The sequence below is a fragment of the Columba livia genome, chromosome 7, assembly GCF_036013475.1.
Source record: "Columba livia isolate bColLiv1 breed racing homer chromosome 7, bColLiv1.pat.W.v2, whole genome shotgun sequence".
Taxonomy (NCBI): Eukaryota; Metazoa; Chordata; class Aves; order Columbiformes; family Columbidae; genus Columba; species Columba livia.
This window is the reverse complement of record NC_088608.1, coordinates 4417048-4441661: the sequence shown is the minus strand read 5'-3', so window position 1 is coordinate 4441661 and position 24614 is coordinate 4417048. Positions and strand designations below refer to the sequence as shown.

At 38.5% G+C, this 24614-nt stretch overlaps 1 protein-coding gene and 1 long non-coding RNA gene across 10 annotated transcripts in view; one reads left to right on the top strand and one right to left on the bottom strand.

Moving 5' to 3' along the window:
- Window positions 1–24614, top strand: part of ARHGAP15 (Rho GTPase activating protein 15) — a 362427-nt gene that overhangs the window by 276771 nt on the left and 61042 nt on the right. The gene's annotated exons all lie outside the window — the stretch shown is intronic.
- On the bottom strand, window positions 14979–24348 carry LOC135580002 (uncharacterized). Its single transcript, XR_010473959.1, has 3 exons — window positions 23338–24348; window positions 20208–20241; window positions 14979–18414 (listed from the first exon to the last, which is right to left on the bottom strand). It is a non-coding gene; the product is annotated as an uncharacterized LOC135580002 (long non-coding RNA).

Genomic DNA, 24614 nt, shown 5'->3' with positions numbered 1-24614 from the left:
GATAGTAGTTTTAAAAACTGTGCATGGCTAAAAAAACAGAGTTTAAGGAAACCAGGCAGCCGAAAACAAAAACTGTGGAAAGAGAAAGTAAATACACTGCTGTATCATATACCAGGAAAACAGGCATCAAGAATCGCAAAGCATGAGTTCAGTGACAGATGTCAAGGTCTTTGGGAAGTGTCCACCAAGCTTTATTTTGCACATGTTCCTGTACAACTAAAACAAGTACTTTGTGTGATAATTTACTGGCAAATCAGTATCAATAAATCAGAGTCATGTAAGCAGTCGTGTTTATTATATCCTTGTTGCTTAATATTCATGATAGTAATTTATTTTTATAGTACAGTTTCACTGTTATCTCCTCCATTGCTGTAACTTTGAGTCAAGCAAGCTGTGAAAGTAGAAGGTCAGGTAACCCTTTGAAGGCTGCAAAAGTTCATTCACTTGGAATTTGCTTGGTTAGGTTTTTCTTTTTGAAAATGCTCTCGTGGCTCCTTAAAATATTTATACTGTAATTCCTAACCTAGCATTATTTATTTAACAAATATCACTGCAAAATGGAAGTTGCAAAGCAGTGTGTGGAAACCAACACTATAAATGAAGAATCCAAAATTCTGCACAACTGAAAATGGTCATGAAATCTGGTGCTAAGGTCTGTAGTTTAACTGAAACTCACACTTTTCTTTTTAAAAATGTAAGGCATACATTTATTTAAGAATTCCTAACATTTTCCAATGGCAAGAATGAAATTTAAATGTAGGTATTTTTTTGTTTTACGCTAAAACTAGAAATGAATTGCATCCTTGATCTACCAAGGTGTTTTGCTCTTCTTTGTCAGTTTAAGTGGAAGCAAATGAAATTCCCACTTGACGCCACTTTTCACTTCAAGAGAAACACAAAGGAATTATATTCTAAGTTGAAGTCAGGATCAAATATGTAGGACTTGTTTTAACTAGGTCAGCAATGACAGAAACAGGAGTTTTTATCCCCGGGACATGCAAAGTACAAACAACTACAGCTTCTACCTGTCACTGCTACTGAAACACCCCATTACTGACTCAGTGAGTCCTTAGTAACTTAAGACCTAATCTTTAATAGTGCATTTTAACAACGTTCAACAGATTTAACTACATAATCCTTGTTTCTTTTCATGTACTTTTTAGTAGAAACCAGCATTTTAGGTTTTTCAGTTCAGATACAAGTATCCACACCTTTCTGCCCGTGCAGTAATAAAGCACCATTAGGCTTAATGAGAAATAGCACAAATTAGAAGATGACGTAGATGTCAAGATCTTCTACATAGCCTATAAATCAGAAATCAGCAGAAGAATTCTTGGTTTTCTTTGGATGGTTTTGTTTAATATTTTTCTGTGCTGCTAATCTGCTTTACCATTTCATCTCAGACTGAATTTATATGGTGGAAGAAGCCTTCAGTGTATGAAGCTCTTCTGGATAAAGACAGTCTATAACTACACAATAGCCTTATTGGGATGTCCCCTTGTCTTTCATGTAAGGATGAGCTTTTGATGAAGCTGTATTGCTTACTGCACATAATCAATTGTTCCTCGTTTAGGAACATATTTTTAATCAGACAGGAGGTGGAGGCCACAAAAAATATTGCTGATCAGATGAAGGAAGTATAAACCTACCTCATCACAGAGATAGCATCTGAAAATGCTTCAGGTTTATTGATGGCAAACAAAAAATATGACTAGGCTTCAAGAAATGACAAAGATAAGCAGACATAAAAGACATTTTTATTCTAAGTGTAAACTATCATTAAATGTATTTAGATTTATACCCTATAATTATTATGATTGTAGCAATTAATCAATCAACTGATTAACATGTAGGGTCAGCAGGACACAGTGATCTTATCTTGAAGCTTGAATTAATTAATTATTCCTTACTCTACATTATTATTTTCTACTTGTGTATGTTTTCTCCAAGTGCCCCTATTGAGAAAATATTTCTGTTTTTTTTTTCTGTGATGTATTGAGTCAAGCACAGCAAGTTACTGACGTACATTTACTAATTTGCCATCAGAATTTCAAATTAATTAAAAGATTTTTAAAGCATTGCATAATTTTCAACTACTTGTTATATTCTAATTAGCCAGGTTCAATTAAATTGTTTTCAATGTAGCAACTTAAGAGCTCTCATCTCTTCAAGTGGAGTCAAATTCAGCGGGTGTATATTGTTGCAATGATATAATTCTGTGTTCATTATACCGCAATCCAGCAAAGTCTTTCTGCGCCGTGTATTTGTTTACTGCCTGTGGCAGCATGAGGAATTTTTCAGTTCCGTAGGCAATCTTGCTGTCAGAGGGTCTTCCTGAAATTCAGCTACATTTTAATTTGCCTTATGCAAAAGTGTTATTTCCAATATCCTCTTCATTGTGCCGAACATTTCCTCTATCTCCTTGCGGTGGAATTTGGGTCACGCTGGAGTCACTAACAAAATTCTTGTTGGCTTTAGAGAAGACACCATCTTACCCTTCATCTTTGCTTCCTTCAGGTGTTAGTCGTTCATTGCCATTCCTCTGGCATCCGCAGCCATAATTTAATGAAGCTTCTTTTCATTTCGCAGCATACACCATTGCTTCTAACATATTATTCAGGATGTTTTGTTTTGTTTTAATATTTTGGACTTAGTTTTTGGGTTGTGTGAGTATCCTGGCCATTTTCAGCATCTTCCTCATAATGATGAGGTCCAGAACTGGAAAGGAGCCATCGGTCAAGGAGAAGTGACCTTGCCTCCCTCCCAATTCTAATCAGCAATGCCGCTGTAAATATTGTGCCAGATTTTACTGCTCTGCGCACCCGATTGCACGGTCACTTTGTCTGATTTCCTCCTAGATATCAGTCCCATGTTCGTTTGACATTCCCACTTTGTAAGAACTTGGGTTGGGGATTTTAATTATTTTTTTTTTTCCTTTTTCTATCTTATGTTTTCTTATATTTTCTTTTATTCCATAGTTACTAGTTTGAAGCAAGCCTAGTAAGCCCTGATGGTGTTGAAGGAAGACATAAGCGCTTTATCAGATAGCACCTAATTTGGTGGCTTGTCGCAAAAAACATTCCAATGATCTGTGCTTGTAAACCCACGTTTCTTTTCCATTGTCGCCCACTGACCTGCACTACACTTGTGCTTTGATAAAGAATATCGAGTATGCTTTATGTGCATCTGCTTCTTCACACGTGCTGCCCTGAGGACCTCTCATGTCCTGCTGGGCTCTTCCTCCTCCTCTGTCTCCTGCCATGTCCCCATGCAAACACACACAATGCAGTTCTTTTTTCCATGTTTGCCTTTTTTGTTTCTTCTTTACTCTTTAACACTCTACCGCAGTGAGGCCATGGCCTGTTTCAGGCTGTTGGGCTCTACTATAATCTATATAATCAAAGAGATGCTAAAAATCCAGCTGCTGGTTCTCTGACTGAGCTCTCAGAGAAGTTCATATTCCACCCTCTGTTTGTATTTTTTTTTAATGCTAGTGTAGGAGATAGCAGTAATAGCAGTAGGTTTGGGGGCCTTAAATAGAAAGGGTAGGAGAAGCAGTTATCATCAAGCTTTTGCTTTGAAATGTAAACTTAGCAAAGACTTCCCTGATGAAGTATACATATGGAACTACAAAATGCCACTTTTTATCCATTTGTTTTCCTGACCATAACCACGTTTTCATACTGTCAGCATTTTCATTAGAAGCTCTTTTTGTCAGAGGTTTATAACGAGAATGTAAAGATTTGCTATGGGCTAAATCTCAATCCAAGAGCAAATGTTTATACCAATTCTGAAAACAATCAGCTTGCCCATTTGTAGTTATGCATGTGTTCATCATCTGTTACTGCTTGTCCAATGCTCTGCAACTTCTGGAAGGAAAAAGAGACATCTGGAGGAAAAAAAAAATGCTATCCTGCAGATAGCTTACTGTATGTTCTCCTGAGTTATTGAATAAGGTACTACATGAATGCAAGCTTTTCAGTCGATACAAATGTTTTTTTGCTTAAGCTTGTCAAATTTACTGTGGAGATTTTAATGGATGGTTTAAACTGGGCTCCTTTTGTGCGTTACTGACATAGAAGTTGTGTTAAAGATTCACTGCAAATTATTCACCTAATGAACTGAGCTACTTTCATGATGCTAGGCACGATGAGTTCTTTGAAAATGTTTTAGCTTATCTTCTGGGCCTGAGGGTTAACAGGGTTTTCCTGTCTGTCAGTTCCACTGTGTATCAGTCATTAAGTCCCATAATATTCTGGGGATGAGTTAAATTTAAGGGATGATTCACTGTCTTTATCCTTCTCTGGTTATCTTGGTTTGAACAAAAAGGTACGGTCCCTTGTGTGGGCATATATAGGGGCATAAAGATAAATTTTCACATAAAATAAATGTTTAAGACTAGCTTCACAAAACTATTTGTCTTTGTAGGTCTTACCTGTCCCAGTATGTCTCAGTATAAAATTTATGTGGATAAACTTCGGAAATAAAGATTAAGCAGGCACTAATCCTAAAGCTGCCTCAATTTTAACACAGAAAGTGCCTGAGGTTGGTTGTAGAGCATATTCAGGAAGCTTTGCAGCACTTGGTATTTACATACAATACCCACTATTATCAGTATTTACTTTATAATAGTATTAGAATGATAATAGTAAGTCTCTTTACGGACTAGCTTATACATCACTGCTGCAGTGAATGAGCACTTCCCTTGCTAGGAAGTCATGGGTGGGTTCAGGTGTTGGTGTCACCTAAGAGGAGCCCAGAGAGATACATTTAAGTCTCCAGAAGAATCTGGGAGAGCATTTTCTTCATGGTTTCTCTGCTGTTAGTGGCTGTGTGTATTTTTACAGTCTCGGGTCAGCTCAGTCTGAAGCTGCTGAATCTCTTTCAGCCCGTTGACAAGGGTCTCCAAGCATCTAACCGAGGGTCATGGTTCACAACATAGTTGCTGGGAACACGAAAAATTAAGCGCTATAACACCCGCTGAATAGTAAACAGGGTGAAATTTGGGTGTTTTTAGCTCTTTTTAAAAGCTTAGTCCATTCAATCAAAAAAAACAAACAAAAAAAGATCCCAGACGATGGCTCTAAGTTTAACCAGTGAACCTCAAGGGGAAAAAAATAAATATGTGGCCTTCATTAGAGTTTTTCAGTAAAAACAGAGCCGCCCCATCCCAGATACGGGTACATCTGAGTGTGGCAGGGTGTCACACCAATGTGGCTGCATCCCCTTCTAAACATCTATAGTTAAAGCAGTTTGAAAAGTGCATATAGACCAGCCTGTAAAGCCGTTAGGGAGTTTCTTTTTTCCTTTGGCAAATAATTCATGAACAGTTATAACTCGTTGACAAATCATTGTGCAAATAATGAAAAGAGTTTTTCAGGATGGTCATGAGCGCGCATCTGGTACGAATGTTTTCAGAAACATGTCCCCAGGCTGGCATGCACAGCCCTTTTGTCTTTGGGAGATTTTGAGTGAATAAAAATGCTCACCTGAATATTTGTGAACATGCAAGTACATCAGCAAATCTTCCTTGAAAGAAAAATAAAGGAAAACATCACAATATTATTTCATTTTTGGCTTTACTCACCCAGCCCTGCTTTCATCCAGGAAGATTTAAGAACCTAATTAATTATGAGGTGATTAACTAAGCTTCACAAAGTCATTGTGCGATTGCTAGCATCAGTATAAATATTTCACAGTGAGTAAACTGAGGCATGCAGATTAACTTGTGTAAATCAGGAACCAAAGCAAGCAGTGAGAACAGGAGCCCTCTCATTTCCATCCTCTGCTTTACAAACATTTTTGCTGTTCTTTTGTGCTCTTTCCAAACTTCACCTTTTTAAGGGTTAAAACAAGATTTAAAATCCTATATAAAATCTGTGCAAATATGTGTTTTGCATAAATCTGGGCCACAAAATTAATGTACTTGTATACATTTTCCCCATCTGCTATATTGCTGACACATCCAGCTTGTGGCCTAGAATGTTTTAGGGAAGAAAGGGCTATCTCTATGTTTAGTGCAAGAGTTCAAGTGGAGTTATAGACTTACTGGTGCACTCAGGCTTTTCCACTAAACATAGAAAGCAACTTGGGTACTTAGGAACTTTTCTTCGAAAATGTCAAATCACTGGGTTTCAGTGGGGGGAAAAAAGGCTGGTACTTTAGTTTAGGTTTGATGCGGTGGTTTTGGTTTGTTTGTGGTGGTGGTTGCTTTATTGGTTTTTTAATTTGTTTTATTTTGGGGGGGTTATTCTGTGTTTTGCTTTTTGTTCTTTTTTTATTTTAATATATATGAGGAATTACATAGCGTATTTGGCGAAGAAATAAATTTCCCTTCATACTCTTTTATTCGCATCAGCTACTATAACGTGTGTATATGTGCCTACATAACATATAAATTTTCCATTAGAAAAAAAAAAAATAAGGCTAAGGCCATCTCAAACCTCCAAATAGTGTACGAGTAATTTTGGGACTGTGATCTGGGAAAAGCATCTCTTCTCCAGTTTGTGACTGTAGATCCCTTACCCCAGCTGTGTGCCTGTAATATATTGTTCTACTTTGGGAGGTATTGACTTGAAGACAAAGTGCTGGAGAAATAGTGTAGGAAAGCTTTGTCCAGAAGCTTCGAGGATTTGCTGAGGGCGATATTGAGTGTTAGGAAACTGTAGCCTGTCCGGTGTGAGGCTGTCGTGCCGCGTTCCCCGCTGCACCAGCCTGTCTCTTCTAAAATGCAATCAGAGCGTGTTTTCCAGGAGGTTGGTTACATATCCTTGGGAGGAATATCGGCCTTTTTTATTCTTCAATTCATTCACCATACCAGATTTTTTTTTTTTTTTGCATTGTTTAGCTGTAGATGCCCAATGTTCTGTACAATTTCTAATTTCCTGGAATTCCCTTTTTCCAATTAAAAAAAGGCCAGTATATTTGCTTTTCTTTTTTACTTTTTTTCTTTTATGGCTTTTATTAACACACTACTGGATGTTTGTGCCTAATTAGACCTTGTATATTGTGGCACATCTATCTTGTGAGTTTATGGGTACAAAGCTGAGGTCTAGCTGAGCTGGCTCCAAGTCATAACTTCAGAAGAATCAGTGTGACAGCTTTAAGTCACCAAAGGGCTCCTCTATACATGGGGATTCTCCTGTGGCTTTAAGGTCATTTCTTACTTGTAGAGCCATGTAGTTTTACCGTGGCTTCTGGGAACAGGCAAAGATCAGAAAATCTTTGTATGCATCCTGTTTCTTGATCAGTTTGTGCACTTGGAGGGCTATGTAGTATGCTCCTTTTCATAAATAATAATGCATTTACTTACTGTTCATTACACACCCCTCTTTTATTTGTAAACACATTTACTGTACTGATTAGTATTTGTGATGGAAACAGCAGGGCTAGCTGATCCCATGCAAAAAGAAAAAAAACGTGGCAAGCTTACCTGACTAAATCTTTTTTCATTATTGCTGATTGTGGTGCAATAATTAGACATAATTAGGGAACCATGTAGCAGTGTGGAGGTGGAAATCAGAGGCTGTATCAGAGGGAAGGACTAGATACTGTTATGAAGAATAAGTTATCAATAGAAATACAAGTAATATTTTGTATTCAAGTACTATTGGAACTGAAGTAGTGGAAGTATAGGCAGAGGTAGATTTCAGTAATATTGAAGTTTATTATCTAACACAAATGAACTTTCTTTTTTCAGAACAGACTTGCTTAGGTGTATAGCCTCTTATTTTCTGCAAGACCCTGATCTTGAGCTCCATCATAAGTCAACTAAAAACTGAAACACTTGAAAAAAATTCCATGGAAGTTACATGTATTCTGCAATTTCATAATTTTTTTAACATATAAACAAATAATATCAGCACTAAAATAGGGTAGGTAGTTAGGTTGGATTATGCTTCCTATTTTTAAGCTGTCCATTCAGCTTTCATGTTCAGCATGTCAGAAAGTATCAAAACTACCCTGTGAAGTCCACCATGCAACAGCATGACTGGCTGATCTCTCACATTTCAGTTCACCGTAGCCAGTTACTCAGTATTGACTCTCTATTGACACAGCAATACTGTCTTCCACCAGACAGCCACCTCAATATTTGTCTTCTCCACATATAAGGCCTCCCCATGTAAAGGCAATGCATCACATATTTATTGGGTTTTTGCTGGTGACTCGTGCTGACTGCATGATGGTGCTTTTACAGGCATAAGGAGAATTATTTTATCACTTTCCATAGTAACTCCCATGTCCAGTAAAATGTAAAAGTAATAAGATTCTGCACCTTACCCATATGCCAGGTAATAGATTCGTTGCTACTGAACGGATCTTTCACTCTGTGATTTTTTTAAAATTTTTCATTTTGGAGTATGAGATGTATTTGAAGGAAGGAAAAACACAGGCAAGCAAAGAGGAAAGTGAGACAAAGGAGACAGTTGCAATGAGAATTGGAAGGATTAGGGAGAGATTTGTGTGAAGACAATGAAGAGATTTGTGTGCAAATGAGTGATTTGCCCACTTTTGTATTTTGAGACTTGCATGATGGTTGTGTACATGAATCCTAGGTGTATTTTTGCAATACCCTTTGCTAAGCAAGACAGGCAGGTCTGAAAGAGTCCCTCCCACAGAGGACAGTGCCCAGCCCCACAAAGTTTAGGAGGTGATTTATTATAGCTCATTACCAGGTCATTGTGCTGAATGACCATAGCCCAGGGCAAGAACTGCTCACCTAGGCACACATACATAGAGAAAACTAGAGGTCTAAAGCCCCCACACTTGCTAAGCTTCTCCTTCCAGGTGTGGTAGCACCTTCATGATCACACACATGTGCATAGACTCACATTGAGCCCATTTGTGTCTGATCTACCTTTTTCTTACAACTGGGATATCAAACTTTAATTCCAATAAAGACCATACTGGACAGCAAAACATTTAGAGCAGAGGGAAACCTCCCACCCATACTGTCAGGCTCGAGGGAGCCAGGGCGGTCTCACAGCTCACTGTCACTGCTGCTTATCCCATTGATGTTAATTAGTTCATTGCTTCTCAAGTAAGAGATATCTGGCTCATCAGTCCATTTGAACAACAGGGAGCCTTTATAGATACATGTGGGGTCCATCCTGTGCTTAAATCTCCACTGCAGATATCCACAAGTTTGAAATCAGTGGATACCATATTGCAGAACTAGTATTTGCTCATTCCTTTTCTCCTTCTGCCATGCCTTAATAAAGATCTATACAGAGCTCAGTTACTGTTATTCCAGTTGTACAGAAATCAGGAGAAGATGTTCTTTTCCACCTTTTTATACTCTTCTCCACAGGAGCAAGGACAGCTCAGCTCTCCTCCATGTTCTTCCCTTTGGTTCAACTGCCTAACCTATATCCCCTTTAAAATGCAAAAAAATAACACAGGGAAGCGATGACTATTTTGAACAGCCTTAAGTTGCTTTAAAAGGAGGAGCGTACAGTTCAGCTGCTTTACTGCCTCTGTGTATGACTCTAGGTATGACTCCATCATTATTTTATCACTTGTCGTGTATTAACTGTGAAGATCGGGGAGGAAATGGGCATTTAGATACTCACTTCATCCTTTCTCGTGTTGGTTTTGTATGTCCCTTCCTCTCACACTGCTTACAGAGACGATGCCACAGAAACAGCGGCAGGGATTGCAGTTCATGCATTGTTCCAAGAAGAGCAGAATGAGCATTTCCAATGAGGACATAATAAATCTTTTGCTGTGCTCTCATTTATAGCACGCATGGTGCAAAAGCAGGTTAGATGAGGACCCAGTGATGTGACTTTATTCTTTTTCTGTTTGTCCTTTACACTTGCAGTTTGTAATCGGAAAGGGGTGAAGATGATGCACCAAAAATAGAGGGAGAAAGCCAGGTGCACAAGTTCATGTGCCATCTCAAAGAGGGAGGGAGCTTAAATTGCAGCCAATTGGGAAATTTAGGTGCACAAACTTAAAACTAATAGTAAACTATCCACATACGAGTTTTTGGCAAAGCCAAGACCCCCTCCATTTGTCCAGAGTCGTATAGCGTGTGAATGGCTTTGCACGGGAAATGATTCTGAACTTTGCAAATAGCTTTTATTATAGCTCCTCTGTGACACTGCTAGAAAACAGATTAGATCATAGCTCATTTCTCTTTTATTATTCTGACAGTGATTTCATTTGTTCAGAACTTCCATTTTGCTTTTAATATCTCATATGCGGTCACATTTTGGGAGCTTTAGGATGTGTTGGTTCTGTATTCAGTGCTACATGTCTCTCACCTTAGCCAACTCATTACAGAGAAGCATCCTCCCTAAATAACAAATATTAACAAACATGTATGAACTTCAGATGATACAATCCCCAATTCATTTCCTGGGCTATGTCACTGCCAAAGAAGGATCAAATAAGGAGCCTGCCTTATCCCTAAAATAAAGCATGCTAGTGTGGGAAAAGTCTTTTGTTTTATACCTACAAGGGGGAAAATATATTAAACCCTGACCATGCAAAAAAAATAGAGCTGAGAGTCCTCAGCTAGAACTGCAAAAATAAAAGCATTTGATAGCCCAAACCAGGCACTTCAGCCAGCCACTCTCTTCTGCAATACCTTACATGTCTGCCCTTTAAAGTCCACAGCATTTGTACCACGCTGTTTATGTGCTCTCAAAATGAGCGTGGCTGGCCCCAAGTCCATTTTAAGACTTGCTTGGGGTTTTTTGTGTGTGGGTTCTTTTTTGTGTGTGTGTTTTTTTTTCCTTTTGTTATGTTTTGCTTTGTTTTGGGTTTTTGTTGTTGTTTGTTTGTTTTGGATTTTGTTTTGTTTTGAGCAACATAAAGTCACTGTCCCATGGTTCTTTCCCTCCCACCTATATGATGCTGCCAGAGAGGTCTGACCCAGGATTAAGTCCTCCCCACTGGTCTCCAAGCATGACAGTGACCCTTTTGTACCGCTGTTTGTTGGGATTGCCTGGAACAGACTTCAGCCTGCTCTGAAGTTATGCCGGGCAACCATCCAGCAGAAAGCTGTTCATTAGAAAAGCCTAAAGGTCATTTTTGCACATATAATATCTTTCTAACCCAGTCTATAGACAGTAATTTATGATTTAAACCTAAAGAAAAACTCTAACTAAAACTGAATGCAGTAGAAATAAATACCAATAGCCTGCAACAAAAACAAATATTGTGCAGGTCTAGCTATGACCATTACAGTTAACCAGTTTTTGGAAGTAGTATCGCAGCAAAGATCTCTATAATTTTATTTTATATGTGTTCAACTGTGACATTATGATGTTGTTTTTTTCATCTTATGTCTGGATCCTTTACCTACAAAAGCCAGCTGAGGGTTTATTTCTTTTTTTCCCCTTTGGACTGTAGGACGATTTATTTCTGTGATGGCAGATATTTTAAAATATATTTTAAACGCTTTCTATTATTTTCTCCTTCTGCTCCCCACACATGTTAAAATCGGTTCATAGCAAGGGGCTGCAAAAGAAGCTGGAAACGGTTATGTCCTTTTTTTCTGGGGCTTGTTTTCTTTGTGAGCCTGTGAGTACATCCCATTTGTATTTGTGTGTGTGTGTGTACGTGCACAGGCTTAGTCCTCAGGTGGAACTGTGGTTCCTGTGCTTTCGTTCTCGAAGCTGTTATTCTGGAAGGGAATGGAGGCAGCTGTGTTTACAGCTCAAGTCTTGGCATACATTTACCAGAATCTATTATTCATATCGTTCAGTATCAGGGAGAGATCTCAGGCCACCTGTCTATCTGACAAATTCACCCTTTTGTGAGCTTTCTGTTCATAGCAAATTATGTTCACATTGATGAATTGAGTTTTTATGAGCATTGCTAACTAACATTCTCACAGAAGGCCAGGGGCAATAGACTGCAAGTGTTTCTGGTCCACAAGTAAATGTTAAAAAGAAAAAACTGCCAGTATTTAAAGACAATTTGCCATGGAGGGGTAGTTAAAATATTTGGCGAAGCCTTGATATTTATAAATTCAAGAATGTCTATGAATTACTACAAATAGTATGCTTACAACAAATAAATAATAATAATAATAATAATAATTCTGTACTGCCCCCTGTGCTTGTGGAGGCTCTTCAGTATTCTGGGTATTAACAGGTGATCAAAGATTTTAACGAATACTTACTTGGGCTTAAAACAAGGTAGGAATCATTTAGTTTTGCAAAGGGAACCTTCCCTTGAAAAATGTGCAGTCAAACCAGTGGGACAAAGCCAAGTAAAAACAAAAATGCTGATTTACCTGGTCTTTTTAGCATGGCACTGGAGGACAAGCCACCAGCCATGGGAGCAGCTACACCCTATAGATCAGAAGATCTGTAGTTATAGATCAAAATATTTCCACAACAAGAGGGTTTTTTTTTGTCAAGATGTGTTGGGACAACATTCCCTATGCTGAACCCAAACTCCTTGCGCCCTTCCCTGGCCCAATCCTTTGGTAATGGAAAACAATGTCAGGGACAGAGTGTGACCCACCTCTGAGAGCAAAAGCTGGTGAGATAAATGGCAAGCTTGCAGGTACAATAAAATAAGAGATAAATAAATGCTCAGCTACATCAGGTAAATATCTTTCTTTACTAAAATACAATGCACTGAGTGCCATTAAATATTCTTTAGAGCATGAAGTGGCCCAGAAGCTTTTCATGTCTTGGTGTATTTGGAGGATAGCGTGGATACAACAGGGTAAGAATGCTCTTAGGAGCCCAAAAAAAGAGGATGGCAAAGTTGTTTGGTGAGAGACCTGATGCTGTATTGTGTGATCAAATTATCAATGGGGAAAAAAAAAAATGAAAAGAGGAAAATATAAAGCTTTTAAAAGGAAAAACAGTTTCAAGGGAAAAACATTTTTCAAGGGAAAAGTGATGCTTAAGAGTCACTGCTTAAGGTATAGAGGAGAAAAACAGGAGTGAAGGAGCCACCTGGCCATGAGCTCTGGACCGCCTTCACCCCATCCCATCAGGATACAGAACAGCATCCCTTCGCATCCCATCCCACATCCTGCTGGGATGCAGCAGCACTGCATCCCTTCTCACCCCACCCCACCGGGATGTGGTGCAGCATCCCTTCCCACCACATCCTGCCGGGATGCAGCACCACATCCCTTCATACCCCATCCTGTTGGGATGTAGCGCCGCATCCCTTCACACCTGTTGGGATGCAGCGCCGCATCCCTTTGCACCCCATCCTGTTGGGATGCGGCGCCGCATCCCTTTGCACCCCATTCTGTTGGGATGCAGTAGAGCATCCCTTTGTACCCCATTCCACCAGGATGCGGCGCCACATTCCTTTTGCACCCCATCCCGCTGGGATGCGGCGCCGCATCCCTTCGCACCCGCGGCGATGCCGCCTCCCGCCCGCTCCACTCCTCGAGCTGCGAGAGCGTGGCAGCCCTGCCTGTTGTTTTGATAGGTGCGAATGGAGCGGCTGCCCCTCGCGAGCTATATCTGCCGTTTCCAAATCTGTACCGCCGGAGAAACAGGTTGCGCAGCGTGGCCTGCTGATCTGCGCCTGCCTGGCCAGTAGCGTGGACATAAGGAGCACTGCTGTTCCCGTCTTCCAAAGTTTCGAGTCGAGGCAGAGGGTGATAAATGCGGTGGGTTGGCTTTCAGTGCATCAGTCAAAGCGCCAGTTTGGGAGACCTTTCCTGTTCGGAGGCTCGGGATTTTAATTTCACATGTGCCAATCAGGTTGTCAAGCGCTTTGGTAGACCCACCATTTTGTCAACCAGGAGCGCGGCGCGAGTTTAAGTGTAGCTGAGATTCAAGCTGGTCATCCCTTAATGGGAGAGCGTTGTTCTGCTTTTCCTATTTTAACCCATGCGTCTGCTAGGTATCTTTAGCAGTGTCAAACAGATTTGTATAACTGGTGATTAGTTGCCCAAAGAGCATAATATATGCATTATTAATTATAGAAGGTAAGTTTGGCTAATTGTCATTTCTATACAGTAGCACTGCACGACGATACATTTTAACAATCTATAAATAATTGATAATTTTTTTTCTTTCATCTTCCTTCCTAGTTTGCATAAAACTAATGACTTGGTAAATGTTACTCACTTCAAAATATTCCACTGCTCCTATGAAAATTAAACTAACACTGTAACCTTAGCAAATAAGGAGATTCTCTTTTTTTTCTTATTGTAGGCTAAAAAAAAAAGAGGCAATATAATGCTTCCTTGTATCAAAAATCTGAGTCTGTGAACACCAAATTAAAATCGTGCATAATATAAAAAAGTGAGTAATAAGGAGACTACTAAAATAAACAGATTTGACTTTAAAAGGATCAAAAAAAATTCAGGAAAGTTGTGATTTTACTCTTTAAGTCTTTAGAACGGTCAGAAGCGGTATTTTCTAAGCTTTAAACAGGATAAGACTATGACACACACACAAACAGATAGATCAAGGAAGCCTTCAGTGTGAAGTGGTAGTATTTTCAATACTTATCAAATAACTGCATGCATAATCCCATAAATCAGGTTAGCTGAAGACTCAAAATTCTTCTTAAATGAGGTGTTTGGGTATAGTTTCTGGCTGCTTTGTTAATATGATTACAGTACCTTGCTGGTTCCCTGAAATGAAGGATTTGCCGCATCAAAAGTACAGTCCTTTTCTGAGTTCTCTGTTATTTCTACAAATCCACAATCTGTCAGTCTACAGCATTATTGCACTGGAGCTTAGGCTCTAATTTTCACTGCAACCGAACACATTCCCAGAGTTATTGATGACACTATAATTTCACATTTATTTGGTGTGGGCTATGTTGTCTTAAAAAAAAAAAAATCCCCAACAAACCAGCAAAAGACCCACAAACTAAGTATTGTCTACAGAATCAATATGTTGTCATTTATACCTACATGGATACTTACATATGCTTCATTATAATAATAATAAAAAAACAGGTTGTAAGGACTGCCTCTGTGACCTTTTTTCTCATTTTAACCCTACTGATATGTCACCCATGGCAACCTTAAACCGATTTTAATAGAGTCTATCCTATTATTCATTTAAATTGAGGTGCAAGAGCACTTAGACCAGAGAAATTTGCATTCAGCAAATGGGGATTTGATGAGCAAAAATGATAAGATATATGTTGTATAACATGCCCTATTTTGCCAGCAAATAAACAGCTCTTGAAATTGATAAACTTCAGAATATTTTATCTTCAAATGTTTATACATAAATGATTAAAATGCATTAGCAATTCTGCTTTTGAAAAAAAACATATTGGGAAAACAACACAGTTGTGTTGCTTAAATTTGTAATTAACAAATTTATTACTAATTCTGTTCAGTTCTTTAATATGCTGCATTCCTGAAGAAGAACATTAATACACAATGGCAGAAAGAAGCTAATTTTAAGACTTTGGAGAAATGAATGTCTTTTAATGCTGTGTGTTTCTCTTATCTACATGCCACATTATTGTAATAAGTACATTCAGGAATAATTTCTTTTCAAATATTTTTACAAATCTTGCTCTTATTTGCATGCAAGTAAGTTGTCAGCTTAAATCTTTGAAATGCAAAATATATCTCATTTCTATATTTCATCAAGGAGCCTTTCATGTTTAATAAATTACAACTTAGATCCTCCAAGACTTTGTTTTTCATTAACTAAAAGCAAAAGGATACATTTAAAATCTTAATCACAACCTGCAAGGGTATTTGCATGTTGCTGATATTTGTCTTGATGGGACTTTTAATATTTGCAAACTAATCAGGATAGCAAGGTTATACCAATAATTTCTTCAGACAATGAAAGTTTCTGTATTTTAGTCTTTATTAACAGTATGTGCAACTTGGATACAACTTTTAATGTCTCAGCAGCGATGCGATAGAGAAATGCACGCAGATCACTTCTGACGAGAGAACGTAAGGGCAGCGTTTCTGAGCCCTTGTAAGCAACGCTCAGATGATTTTTACATCTGGATTAGGACGGGAGAAATGATTCCTGTTTGATCAGGCGTTGGGCAGGATCGTTGACGAGACAGAACAAGTTAGGTGAAACCCCTCCACCCCGATACCGAATACAGACTTGCATCCAGTAGGAACTGACGAGCATCTGTCTCCTGTGCGATTTGACCCTCAGTTTAGCCCGGAGTTTTAATAAACATCCGAGTTCATCCCGCAGAAGGGTCTACTGCTGGTCGCTGTGTAATAAGGTGGGTCATCTCATCTTATCAGAGACAGAAATCCTGACAGCTGGCACTATTTCCTGATCCTGGTGGTCCCTGGGGACAACAGCAGTATGGCGTTACAAGAAAAGGCAAACTTTTGCTGAACTTGCTGCTCCAAGACCCTCCGTTAATCTTTTCAAGATCAAAAAAAAAAAAAAAAAGGAAAATAGAAAAAAAAAAAAGCCACCCTGAAACAATTCAAAATATGCAACTAATATCGTGTAGTTGAACTGATGTAGCATGCATGTTGTTTTGCAAGCTAACAGGTTAAATATGGCTTTGCCTGAAGATTCCCATCAAATTTCGTTTTTATAGAGAAATCTCTGAAAGCAGAAGGGGGTTGAGGGAGGGTGAGGTAAAAAGAAATAAATCATTGTAGTCTCAGGAACAGTAATCCTTGTTGAGGATTTTGGCTGATTGATATAAATAACATCGTCCCCGCCATCTGTCCGAAGAGGGACCTTTCCAGTTAGTGTTAAGCTGCAACGGCAGAATAATTAATGAATGGTGTCCTTTGTGCTGGTAATAAAGACAAGACAAATTATGTTATAATCCAACTGCTGCTCATTTGTCACAGCCAAATAAAATGTCAAATAAAAGTGAGGGGGGCACTGTGTTTGTTTAATGGACTGCAAGCTACCTGTTCGTATTGTTGACAGACAACTATAGTGCAAGTTGTGAATGTGGAAGGCAGCGAAACGCTGTGTATCGAATTCAGCATTTCTTTCCTTGTTTTTTTTCCGAGGGGTGGTGGGGAGAGAAGGAGGAGGGGGGAGAATGGTTCACCAGCTAGCATTAATGCAAGTTTTAATTATATAGCTATAATACCACTTTCCCCTCTGAGAAAGGTTGGTTTAGATTACATGGTGCAAAAGGAAATTGCAGAAAATAATAACTTCAAAACAGCCTCGCTACTGCGAATTTGTAAGAATTTGGTAGCGTTCTCATCTCTCGCATTTTCAGGACAGGCATATTCATCCAGTTGCTAGGAAAACCAAATAATGAAAACATAGCTGGGATTTAGCAAGTTCCACTGGGAATTACCTATGATAGAGGGCAGGGCTGCACTTCCTCAGAACATGCTCCTGCTGTAAAAATTCACAAACCTGGCATTCGTACAGGCATCTGTCGCTTGCTCTAATGCCAGTTCATAGTATACATACAAACATCTGCTTCCATGCACAAAGGGATACAGAACGCTTGACAGGTCTGTGTTAGCAGGGTTCGCAATGCCAGTTCTTTATGCAAAAACCCTAATGCTTCCCGTCAAGCCATTAGAAGTGATACAATCAGCCCAGGCCCCATTAAGCCATCAGTGTCCACCTGTGATAAAGATGGCCATTTGTTTTCTTAAAGCCCACTTAATGTCTGCTTAACTCAATTTGTCAGGAAATGTAGAACAATTTCCTCACAGCCTGAAATTTGGTAGTGGTTCAAAGTCAAAAGGCCAGGTCTAGTCTTATTCAAATGATATAATGAACAGTCTTCAAATCTAAATCTCCCTTGGGGAGATGCTGTTTACTTTTTTTTTTTTTGAACGTTAGAAGGAGGGAGGAATAAAAGGAAGAATAAACTGTGTGCTTTTCTTTGATTACTAAAAATATTAAATCCTTTTAACCCCTTCATATGGGTCATCTGAGAAATGAACTTCTTTGCTTCCTTCTTTTGCTGGAGGTTAATATATTAAAGGTTAGATAAAGCAGAGCAAAAATACGAAAGACTGTTCACAAAATCATTTCCAACATATTTTAAAAGTCTCTTTTATAAGCATATAAATTTACAACTTATCAACCTAAAATATATCTCCAGTTTTCACCCTTCCCGGGACCTCTCCTGCAGTATCGCCAAGGGGCCCAATCCCACCTCTTAATGGCAATGCCAAGGGAATCATTTGCAGCGAGCAAAGTACAAGTGCATTTGAGAGGTTTAGCGGGCATTTTCCACGGGGAAAACAGACCACAGCTAAATAAATATGACAGCCTACGGCCCCGACTTTACAGTTGTTCTGGGACAGCTCCTGTTCAACATCCTAATTTTCACGTAAAGTGGAATCTGAGAAATGCTTTGCCACCTCATCCCTGTACATCCTTCCACCCTGATACAGATTTTCACTGTCCCAAATCACCGTCCATCCCCAGGTCCTCAACCGACGTGTCAGTTTGCAGAGTATGGGTGAGGACCAGAGGGATGCCAATCGAAGGCATCCTTGGCGTGGGCAGTGGGGGCACGAGGAGGCTGTGAAGAAGAGAGGAGCGGAGATTTTAGGAGCAAGTAATGATGCCTTGTCATAATTCCACCTCTTTACACAACAAAAAGAAGTAGCAACGGGCCACTACTGCTAAGTCTCCTCTTTGGCCAAAAAAAAGACAGTAGAAAAAAAAAACCCCGATACATAAAATATACAGGATTTCCAATTTCAAAAACATACATAATCACACACTGATAGGCTCAAGAAATTAAATTAAATAAGAAATAAATAAGAAATTAAATAAATAAGAAATAAAATAAGAAATAAAAAAGCAATAAATAAGAAATAAATAAGAAATAGTGACCTTATGATTAGTGCTTCTGTATCTGAAGACAATTTTTGAAAGTGTGAGCAACTATTTGTGTTTCTCCGGAAAGGAGTGCAGGTCAAGCGTCGCGGCGCAGTCTTTCTGATGGTTTTAACTGCTGTTGGGGAGGTGCGTTACGGCCTCGAGTTGTGCATTTACAGAGAAAATATCACACCGTCCAGATGCTCAAGTTTGCTCTTTCTGTGCAGAGAACCCCACTCAAGGCTGTAAACGGTGTATGAAATACCAGGGAAGAGCTCGGCATATTTTTCCGAGGCTTGGTAGAAGTTAGCGGTGAAGCACAATTGTTTCGGTCGGGCTCAGAATATCCATTAGCGATCAAAGTCCTAAGTCTAATTAACCCCCAAATTCGCCTAACAAAGCTCATTCCTCTTTTACGCCACCTAACCGGTTGTATGTACGCTGGGCATGCAGTACCTAAGTCAGATGCCGCTTTGTTATAATTAGGGCAGCAAATTTTGTTTTCTGCTCGGTACTCGCTGTTACATATTGCACGTAATGTATGGCACTGTTAAGGGAAAAAAATTGGAGTCAAAGTGCCTGGAAAGTTAGGTCTGCTCTGTAGCACTGTGAGATTGTTGACATCTGCCGAGGTTGGAGAGCTCAGTAAGCAGGAAATGGGGTGTCACTCTGAGTGGTAGTTTACCATTATCCTGGCATCCTAATGAAGTGTCTGCAGTGCACAGAGCTTCTGGATGGCATCTTAACGCACGGCTAAGCAAAAGCACTTCTCTCCTTGTCACTGTCATCCATCTGCCTGCACCCTACTGTAGCCAATGGGATGGAACCATGCTACAATGTGCTATAAGCCATTTAGAGTTGCACATTGCATAATCAGTCCCATCAAATATGTAAAAAAAAATGACTATTATTGGTTATTTCCCTCAAACTCCGGCACCTGGAGTTTGATACATTAAAGTTTAACTTTTTGTAAGTGCTGGTTTTTTCCCCATTAATTCACGTATATTTTTGTTAAAGGGAACTGAGCTTTGAACTCATTGTCTTGGGTCTTGCTAATGGATTGCAAAAGTTGTATGAATATTCATTGCAAACTCCACTTTATATCACATAGGATGAATTTATCAATTGCCCGTATAAAGACATTTCATGCAATTCTCATTTGCTTTTGCAATATCTATTTCTGAGGCATGAATAAAAAGTAAAATCAATTTAGATCACAAATAAATTGGTTATTTTCCTTATAGCAAACATTAGTTAGTTTGAATGCTTCTTATAGATTTTTTTTAAAAAACAAGAAAATATTTTACAATGTATCTGAACGAAACTATTTCCACAGTGTACTGTAAGTGATTAAAATTGGGACTTTTATATTGCATACAGTGACATTAAAATATACTGACATTAAAAGTGATACTAATAATTTATCTATATATTTATAGGTAAAAATCTGTGTATTTTAGGCAGAATGACTTCCAGAACATGAAGACTTACCAAATGAAAGCAGAGTTTTGGGCAGCTGACGTCTCTGAAAAACAAAATCAAAGAAATCAAGCCAACAGAGCACTCTCTTTTAAGCAAGTTTTCATTCCCTGATAACACCAAAGCTATCAAGGGCTGGGGTTAGGCATTGTGTGACAGGGCAAGCTTCTAAAATGGGCGAGAGCAAGATGAATTGGCTAAGTCGGGTGTTTATTTATACAAACAAGAGGGCAGAACATAATTTAGTTGCATCAGGAATTTTTCACAGACATTAAAACTATAGCAAACATAACAGCGGGGATGCTTGCACAGCAGCACAGTGGGGAAGCTCACAGAGCGTCTGCCCACACTACGGCTGGCTGTAGCCAGCACCATAAGTCTCACAATTTCATTAGCACTCAAAAATCCACCTAACCCACTCAGTTCCGATTAAAAAAAAACAGAAAACACAAAATAAACAAACCAAAAAAGCCCCAGACAAGACCTGTCTTTCTCTCTGCAGCTGAATCGGTCACAAATTGTTGGAAAAACTCTTGGCAGGCAGATTTTTTGCTGTAGCAACAGTGTGTGACGTTTTAACCACAGCAGAAATCTCATCCAAAACCAAAACAGCCCAACAAAACAAGGTGACAAGAGCCATGTAAGAAAATCAGAGAAAACCATGCTTAAAACAACAGCAACAAAACGTAGATTAGGTGGCAGATCAATAGTTTGATATTTTATGCAGAATCGTAAATCACTGTTTTTTTCCAGCAGTTCAGCTGTGAGGCTCGACAGCATAAAAAAGAAACCATGGCTCGTGATAAAATTAGGCATTAATGTGAGCCATAAATGCCATTTAACATTAAACATGCACAAGCCACTGAAATGCCTGGTAGGTGGAAATGGGCACTATAGTAAAACTATACAAAGTAAGTCAGACATGAATAATGCAGCAGGTCTGAGGAGGGTCATGGGTCAGACTCCAGTACCTTACAAAATAATGAATGCATGTCAGGTTAGAGACATACATCCCTTCCTAGCAAATGTGAGTTATTGGAGATAAACCTTGGACTTCCTGTTCTGAAACAAAGTGGCTTGTTGTAAACACGTATGTCCCTTTAAAATTAATGATTAAAAGAAAGATTCGGTGGGATTTGCTTAAGTATTCTTTATGGCCGCGAGTGCTAAAGGTTACTTTCTTCATTCATTTTTACCCAGCCACTGTTAATGTTACAGACACATCATGTTTTCTTCTGTGCTCAAATGTTTACCCAAAGCTCATTTACAAAAAAAGCTTATATAATATTAAGTGGTTTCTTTTCAATGTGTTCTTCATTTAAATATAAACAAGAGAGCATCTCCACGGTTTTGCTCTGTTAAAGGAAGCCAGCCCTATTTTTAAAGACAGTAACACAAATTCTAAATAGGTGTTCTATGAAAATATTACATGGAAAAAACATCTGTGATTCACTTTGGAGTATCTGGATCTGCTGAAATTTTCACCTGTATCTTCCATGTTTTGCCCCAAAAGTGCAAAAAGGATTAACTATTCTCTCATTCTTTATTTGATATATGTCACTATGCCAACTCTTTGCCTTCAGAAATCTTCACAGGGAAAAGAGAGTCAAACGTTCCCAAATGGGAATCTTTTCCCCAGATTTTCACCGATTTTCACAATAATGTAATGAAAACAAATATTATTTCATTTTGTCAAAAGTGCTCTACGTCATTTTCTAGGCTTAGTTGGAATATTTAACAGCTGTTCTGTGTTTTCCTTCTTTTGCACGCTGTATTTCCAGGCTTCCTAATACAGTGCAAGAAGGGGGATACCTTCTCCACAACAATTTTGTACAAAGAAAAACCTTCCTACTTAGGCATCTGAAATAGGAAAATTTCTAGGAAATTGGGACTCGAGGCTTTACAGAAAGCAAGCAAATACATAGGTATTGCAAATGAAACATAAGATCTTGCATCTGATCTGTTAAATATTCCATCAACAAGGTCAAGAGTAAAGACAAGCCCAGCCACAAAAACTGAAGCGAGTAAGCTTTCATAAAAAAAATGAACAGTTTATCCTCTACAGCTTCTCAAGTGGAAAAACAGATTCTTTTATACTAGAGGAAAATCAAGCACGTATATAGCATTTAAAAAAACCACCAATATCAACCATTTTAATGAAAGAGTACCCAATATTTTCATGGAACTATAAAAGGGAGCTAGACTAAGTGTTATGGCAAAAAGCCTGGGCTCAGCAGCTTTGTGTGGGAAATGGTAAAATGTGACTGTGATTTATAATGAGAAAAGGTATCTACAACATACAATTTTCTACCTAGCTGCAAATAATAATTCATAGTGATGTCCCTTCCAGATAAAATACCTTTGCAATGTAGGACTCATGTGGTAAAATGATCATGATAAATGTCAGACCAGTGCAGGTAACGGCTTTACAAACCATTAAGATTAGCTGGCTCTTTTTTTTTGATGATAACAGTAACCATGCTGTGACTCTATGTGGTAATAATATCTCAGTACTGATAAATGCCAGAGCCAGGCAGAGGTGTTTATCATTCCCAGTTCAGAAATGCTGACTAAAGTTACCCCATGTTGGCTGTTTTTTCTTCTTGTACAACAGACCAACAATTAACAAATAGACTGAGTCATAAAACAATTTTATGCAAAATTTCTACAGATTTTGTGCTTTAGCTCCTGCCTAAATATCTCTTCTCCTGTATGTCAGTACTGATGACTTTGGTGCGGCAAGCCCTAAAACAAAGCTTTCTACCCTTGTCTTTCTCGCAATAAATGATTTCTTTGTAAATGAATACTGCTCTTTTTAGTTTATCTCTTTTACAAATACACCTTATAAGGAAGCACGGCCTCTGTAAAGCAGCTGTTTCTGTAGGGAAGCTGCTTACCAAGCCGGTATCTGTTAATCAACACAGAGGCACTTCCTTCAAGTTTTACTGTACGACATTTCCTTGCAAGTATTTTGCAGCGGACAGTGAGCCTTTCCTTCCATTGAGACATCCCCAATATCAGTGTTTCAGCTCAACTCAGGTCTATGGAATTTTCACGAGAAAACAGAATTAAAAAATTAACTAGTTGAGAAGCTTTACTTGAGAAGCTGCAGGACAGCCAGGACAATCTAAATATAACTTACCTAGTAAGATCATAGCATGGACACGCACCAAGCAGCACAAGTAAAACGCCCAACGAATTTATATATCTTCCTATAATAAATTCACTTCTGCGATTTTCATATCATTTGTAGCTTCAGTCATATTTCCACTGGACAGATCGTCCATGGGACAAAAATGAACAGTGCTAATGGCTTGTGGCAGAAAACATCAAGGAGTGACTGGGTTGCAAGTTTGTGTTTTCAGAAGTTTCTGTATAGGTCAAACCAGAACAAGAGTAAATACACAGAAAGTGTATTCTTCATTTGTGTGCAACTTCCGTATCACTATTGCATGACTAATTTGAGCTTGTCTTTCATATATTAAAAAATGTTTAAATTATAAATTAGATATATATCTAAATCTGTGTGTATGAAGTATTAATCTCAACAGGAATTAGGAATACGTGCTGAGGAAGGTATATTATCCTACCAATTTTAATTTTTAAATTCAGTTTGATTGCAGGCAATTTTTGCTTGAAACTGTTTTTCTGGTGAAGTGTTTGAATTGAGACACTAATAACCATGTATGCTTATGCAGCACCTACTGCAACTGGGATTCAGTCCTGATTGAGATCTCTGGGTGCTAAGGCCATATGAATATTAAAAAGGAACATATACGAAGAATGATAGGTGATAATTAAATCATAGATGATAAGATCAGGAAAGTATTCTCAGGTTATCTAGGGCATGTAACATGCAAGATGTTTTCCCTACGTCAGACCTACTGGCACCTTATCTAATCTGTTCCTAAATGAAAGCACAGTTGTACATGACTTCACTTTAGTTGCAACATCTTAAACAAATTCATGAAAATATCTGTCAAACCTTTCCCATGAAACTATGAATCATCCATCATCAACAGGAAGGTATATCTGAACAAAAAGGACAGCAATGTTCTTATCACCTCAAAAGAGAGATTAAAGTCCTTGGTACTGCATTCTTCTAACTAATTTTAAGTTCGAAATACAAATAATTTCCTACAGAAATTGTAGTTGTGAGATGCTACAGGTATTAGAAAATAACTACGTTGGAACTAGTTTCTCAAAATAACTGATCACCAAAAAGCATGACTAAAAAGAATAGCAAATAAATCAAATAAAAAAAATAAAAAAAATAAAAAAAAAAGAAAGAAAGAAAACAAGGACTACCTGGGAAGTGCATCCATGACAGAAACTGCACCATTGGACAAATGTCATTCCAAAGTGCAATTCCCCTTAACATGTGGGTCCCTTACTCCTTGGGGGTACTTCAGCTTAGGA